At 44.2% G+C, this 6717-nt stretch overlaps 1 pseudogene; it reads right to left on the minus strand.

The window, feature by feature from the left end:
* Positions 1–1902: 1902 nt before the first annotated feature.
* LOC109743588 (BTB/POZ domain-containing protein At2g46260-like) lies at positions 1903–4158 on the minus strand (annotated as a pseudogene).
* Between the last annotated feature and the right edge of the window lie 2559 nt (positions 4159–6717).

Here is a 6717-nt window from a genome sequence, read left to right on the forward strand (position 1 = left end):
TTTGCTACTCGATGGTACAGTACTGCTTAAGATCAACATGCTGGAGCAATATTCTTCATTCAAGGCAAGGGTGTATAAACATCAAAATCATCTTGCAAGTAACAGATTCAGACATGTACAGAAAATAGTAGTAACAAGTGAACAGGTCACAGCAACTGAAAATTACACCAAAAAGACATGGCACTCGAAGGTGACTTCCAGTTGTGGTTTAATAGCAAGTGGAATTTGTGAACATCATGATGGTGGCGGCGTTATCTTTACGTGGAATTTGTCATGGATGAAGTGTCTCTTCTTGCCAGCAATGAACTTTGACCAAGGAATCATGCATCCAACGCCTCGCCTAACACCGCCGTTGGAAGAGCCCCGAGCACTTGTCAGGCTTTATAGTGAAGCAGATTACACGAGACGGATGATCGACTAGAACGCCATCGGCCATCGAGCGCTCGTGGAAGTAACTGCGAACTCAACATCTTGTGTCTCTCTTCTGAATTTGGGTACTGTGAACAGGCCCTTTGCAAGTCTTATACTTCATATGTCTTACTCTTACATTGCGGATTTTCCCTACATAATGCAAAAGCAAAACACCTAAGTGAAGGTGACCTTTAATTAAAGTTTTGCTTCACTTGTGATTAATTGGCAATCTACTTACTCACAATAAGAGCATTCAGGAAAAGGAACTAGATATTCATCTACGTTGGATAGTAGATAAAGTTCGTCTACACTGAAATTCCTAATTATCAAAGCAACAGACTTGTGAGCACACTTGCCAATTTCGTATTATGCGAGTGCACATATTTGTTAAAAGAAAACGTATCAACCGCTAGGAAAATAGTACAAAAATGCTCGGAGATAATCATCATCATAATATTGGCTAAGAATTCCAATCACTAGAATATATCACTGCATAGCAAAACACATGCGCACACGTCAAAGTTTAGCATCTGGTAGTACGTGAGATGGTGAAACCTCTAGCAACAAATTCTTAGATGTTTTGCATGCTAGAATCCAGTTACCAGAGAGAGAACAAATGCTAGCAAAATACGTCCAGGTTTCCTCGTGTTTCACAAAAACAAAGAGGGACTTGAGCAAGCTTATGGCTAATGAACGTATCACTATGGCTGCGGCGTTATCTTCACCTGAACCCGCAGATGGACTTTGCCGCCGATGAAGTAGCTGTCGTCAGCAATGAACTTCGACCAAGGAAGCCTGCATCCAACGCGTCGCCTAATATTGCTGGCGGTGGCGCGACAGTGCTTGATGGAGAACTTGAGCGACGGTCTGGTCTTAAGCCCGATGATATAATCTATTGCCCCACTTACTGCCTCCTTGTCTTCTTCTAGCATCTTTACCGAGATGCCAAAAAATGGTACTTGCTCTGCCATCCTGCGGTCTGCCAGGAGGAGGAAGCCACGCCCCGCGCAACGGAACGGCTGCGAACGCAGAACTCCTGACAGGAAGAGCCCCAAGCACTTCTCGCGCTTTATGGTAAAGTTGATTATGCAAGACGGGTGATCAATTAGAACGGCATCGGTCATGCTGAGAGCTCGTGGCACCAGAGGAAGGCAAATTTGACAAATTTGATCTATAGACGAAATCAAATCACAGAATGAACTATCCGTGAAACTATTTCACGCGGCTGACCTTTTTGTGTGACGCCGGACACGAAGGCGCCACACTACACTGTGCAACGCCTCACAGATAGGCGCTACACGGCCAGCGTCGCACCCGTGTGATCAGAAAATTACTAAGTCAGTGTGCAGCGCCTGAGAGCTAGGCGCCACACTATACAGTATAGCGCCTAGCTCCCAGGCGTTGCACTAGTGCAGCGCCTGAGAGCTAGGCGCCACGGGTCAGCCGCGTGAAATAGTTTCACGGACAGTTCATTCTGTGATTTGATTTCGTCTATAGGGCAAATTTGTGCCCCAGAGGAAGTAACTGCGAACTCAAGATCTTGTGTCTCTCTTCTGAGTTTGGGTACTGCAAACAGGCCCACCTGAACAGGAAATCGTAGATGGATCCTTCAGATTCCATCCCGAGGCGATTCCTTGATAAGATGGCGAGAATCCCAGCGAGAGGGATCCTCATCAGTTCATCTTGGAACCTGAAATGAGATTAAACCATGCAATGCAATGCCTTGAGATAATGATTTTGTCACAACAACGTCCACATGTTTCCTCAAAAAGGATAAAAGATACTGTATATCTGAAAACCAAATGGGGATCACTTACTCTGTTGACAGGAATTCCTTGTACCTTTCAGCAAGGAATTTCTTGGCTTCCTCTTTGATGGCAGATGCCATTGAGATGGAACGTGAGAGATCTAGGCACCTCACTGCCGATTCTGGTGTCATAGGCTGGTCTATGAGCCGCTGACCGCAGAGCTTCATGCAAGATACAACCTCAAATTTATCAGCAGCCATCAAAATATTAACCAGAAGAGTGGGCTCGGTTGTTGGTGTCAACTTTCCACTATACATAAAGCGTAAAAGCTCAATGAAGGCCTTTCCTCTGTTCTAAGTAAGAAATGAAATCAAAGAGGCATAAGGACTAATGAAACGGTTCAATAAATCTCAAACTGGCAACAGTTAAATAAAGAAGTACAAAAGAAAAGGGATAGCTATTTTGTATGCATAGATGGTTATGTAATTAGTTGGAAGAAACTACAATAATGCGTAAAAGAATACAAAATATCCATTTCAGAGATAAGTTCTGTGGGGGAAATGAGAGTAACAAATTTATCATCAAAATTAAAAAATGTGGCAAGGAACTCCAAAACAGCCCTCTCTCTAACATAAGCAATCATCTTTTAAATTCTACAAGAGGTAATCATATTTTTAATTCAATAAATAAATAAATCAACAATATGATAACAATAGGAAACTGGAACCGTCAGTTATAAGATGAAGATTGTCGGACTACAGTGAACACTGTACCTGAATCAGCAATTGTAACTGTTGCATGTCTCTGTTCAGACTCTTTCATGCCATTTGAGAAAAGCTGAGAATCACGCGCAGCTTATCAGAAAGCTAATTTCACTGATTGTTGAACAAATGCATTTCAGGTCATCAGAATTACCTTGAGAATAAAAGGACTTTGTGCAGCAAGAATCGCCGAGCTAATGTGCATGGTATTGATTCGTAAAACTGGTGTACCCATCAGTGCCATAAGAGTACAAGAGGATTCAATATCTTTTCCATCATCGCCTGCGAAAAAAACACAAAGCAGATAAACACAGAGAAACATGCAAAACTAGGGGGTAGAACGGTGGAAGGCACATAACAGAATTACTAGAGAAAATTTTCTGTTACACTAAATATATGAAGGATCACACCTGCTCATATAATCATGAAACAATCACTTCATGTTCCAACTTCCAAGTATGTACATTCAGGGGTCAACGACGCATTTGTTGATAATAATTTGCTCTTGCCATTTTATTCTGGACCTTTTGGTTTTTCATTTAAAGATACAATTATTAGCAGATTCGACATTAGACATCAACCAACACATGTTTCTTGTGGAAGGTGTAAAATAACTGGTCACCTTGTTCCTTTAATCAATCTCAGGCTGAAGCATGCATTGTGCTACCTGGATCAGACCTACTTACACGCCACACGGACCATATGCATACAGAGTTACAGACACACGACCCGTATGTATGCACCTCCACAGCAATATACGGACCTATCACACACAAATTATTCGGAATCTGTTTAGTTGTGCAGCGGCTATTCTCAACTTGTATAATGGTATGATGTAGTTTGAACACGACTGCTGCAATTGGACTGGACGTATGGGCAAAGACATACCACTAGTCTGTTAACTGTTCTTCTGGAAAAAACACGTCAGAGAAAACGGAATGCATTTTAGAGTAACCCAGCAGCCAGCACCTAGAAATCTAAAACTAAAAAGGATCTTGTATAAAATATATCAACCCACATCCTAATCACGGATAGTTGGCTAATGGTACTGTGCCCGTACGCACCTTGGGCGTCCTCGCGGCGGCGCTTGCGGCTGGCGCCGGAGCCGGAGGCGGGCGCGTCGTGGCTGCCGACGATCTTATACGCAGGACCCTGTCGGAGAAGGCCTCGTTGTCGAAGGCGAACTCGAAGCCCCCCGCGTCCACCTCCGCCCCCGTCGACGCGTCGTCTCCGGCCATGCGCGCGCCGTCTCCAGACCCTGGAAGCACCGGTGGCCGTAACCCTAGCTAAAACCAGCGGAGTGGATTTGATCATAGCAGATTCATAAAACCTCCTGCCGCTGTCTACAAACTGCAGATAGCTGAATTAGCGCTAGCTAATAACAGTTTTTTTTAGCAAAGCGCTAGCTAACAGTTTAATTTCCTCTGGAGCATCCGATGGTGCTCGTTCACGCGAACATATATTTTCGTTTCCAACCAAGGGACACGTTTTCCTGCTACGTTGATGGGAACATTTTTTTTTACCGGGATGAAAACATTTTTCAGTGTCAATGAAACACGTCTTCACGTCGGTAGAAACACATTTCACGTGAGTTCTTTTTACAAAAAAACTTCTGATCTATTTATCATGCCATGACAGTACGAAAATAATAAAAATTACATCCGTATCTGTAGACCACGTAGCGACGACTACAAGCATTAGAGCAAGCCGAAGGTATGACGCCGCCATCACCCCTCCCTCACAGAAGTCGGGCCAAACGTTGTTGTAGTAGACGGTCCAAAAGTCGTCATGCTAAGGAGGACCAGCAAACCAGAACAACACCCGTCGCCGATGAAGAAAGTATGGATCGAAAGGATCCAACCTATAATCACATTAACGAAGACGAACAAAGAGTCGCCACTGCCCCGTCTTCCTGAATATGACACAAACCCTAAACGAACTCACAAAAACACAGAGAAATAGAGCAAGATCCCTCCCACCGACAAGGACCGGGGTCCATCATGCCTCCATGGCACTAGGTCCAACGAAGACGAGGCGGCGGCGGCAGGTGGAGGAACCCTTAGTTCTTTCTTGAAGAGGTTTCATTGAGTTTGCTAATATTAAGTCATACAGAAGTTGTTTTATGTGGATAATACTGAAGTTGTTATAAGTTTCATTGCTTAAACACAACGCATATTTCCTAGGCCGGGCTCTAAAACCTTATACAACGCAGGTGCTCATACGAGTGCTCGAGTGAAAGAAGGTTTTTTTTTTGCTGACATTAATTTGCACACATGGGGCTTAGAGCATCTCCAACAGGCGCGCAAAAAAAGGCTTTACAGCATCGAAATAGTCGGTTTTTGGCGAAGCTGAGTGCTGGCTCCAGCGACCGCTGCAAAATATAGGGCGTGCAAGCCGCTCCAGCAGGCGCCGCAAAAAACAGCACGCGCGCCCAGCATAAACAACATATGACACTCCAAACAAAACCAAGAAGATCAAACACATAAAAAATAATCAACAATAAATAGTTTAATTTTATTACAACTCAGACAAATAGTTTATCTTCCAATACAACAAATAGTTCGACACTACAACATCAAACGTACAACATCAAACATACAAATCATCATGCGTTTTGTCGGCCTTTTCATGCCCACAACTCCTCGATTAGATCCTTCTAAATATCATCATGCATTCGGCACGTCGAATGGCATGATAGGAGGCAACAAATCGGGCCACCCTCGCAGCCCTCCGCCGCACTCGCACGGGGTGTCCCAAAAGTTCATACTGAGAGTAGTCTAAATCTTGGCCACGCTCATTCTCGATGACATGTTATGCATGATCACACAAGCGTGCATGATGTATCAAAGGATCTTTTGATCCCAAAATCTAGTTGGTTCACAATAGCAAATTGGGCTTGCAAAATCCCAAAAGCTCTCTCCAAATCTTTCCTAGCCGCCGACTGAGCATTGTGGAAATCTACATTTTTCTTACCTTCCGATTTTTTCAACGACTTCACAAATGTTTGCCACATTGGGTAGATGTCATCCGCAAGATAGTAGCCATAGTTGTATGTATGGCCATTTGCTACAAACTGCACCGGTGGCAGTTTACCATTTGCAATCTTATTCATGAGCGGTGACCGGTTAACAACGTTGATGTCATTCAAAGATCCAGGCATTCCAAAGAAAATCATGTCAAGTCCAAGTCTTTTGATCGGCCACCGCTTCAAGGATTATAGTGGAACCCTTTTTCTGACCGTGGAATTGCCCATGCCATGCTTTAGGACAGTTCTTCCAACTCCAATGCATGCAATCTATTGAGCCAAACATACCTGGGAACCTGCGAGCTTTGTTCATCGTCTCCAAAAGCCTTCCGACGTCTTCAGCATTGGGAGATCTCAAATACTCCGGGCCAAACACTTGCACAATTCCGACTGCGAAGCGCTTGGCACACATGATGGCTTCACTCTCACCCATGACCAAGTGGTCACCAACTAGATCAGCCGGAATACCGTATGCCAACATACACAAAGCAGCTGTCACCTTTTGAAAGGTGCTATGCCCGAGTTCTCCGGCAGCATTCCTCCTTTGCTGAAAAAACCGATCATGGCTCGCCAGTTTCTCTGCAATGCGCCTGAACAACTCGGTGCTCATCCTAAACCAGCGCCGGAAGTATGACTCGGGGTACACGGGATTATCTACAAAATAGTGCCTCATCAATCTGTTGTCGGCATCGATCTTATCCCTTCAAATTTTCTACCGACCCATAACCAAACCACCGTGCTTCGGCTTTTTATTGATGTGCATAGCTAGGAT

This window comes from Aegilops tauschii, chromosome 5 (genome assembly GCF_002575655.3).
Source record: "Aegilops tauschii subsp. strangulata cultivar AL8/78 chromosome 5, Aet v6.0, whole genome shotgun sequence".
NCBI classification, from domain to species: domain Eukaryota; kingdom Viridiplantae; phylum Streptophyta; class Magnoliopsida; order Poales; family Poaceae; genus Aegilops; species Aegilops tauschii.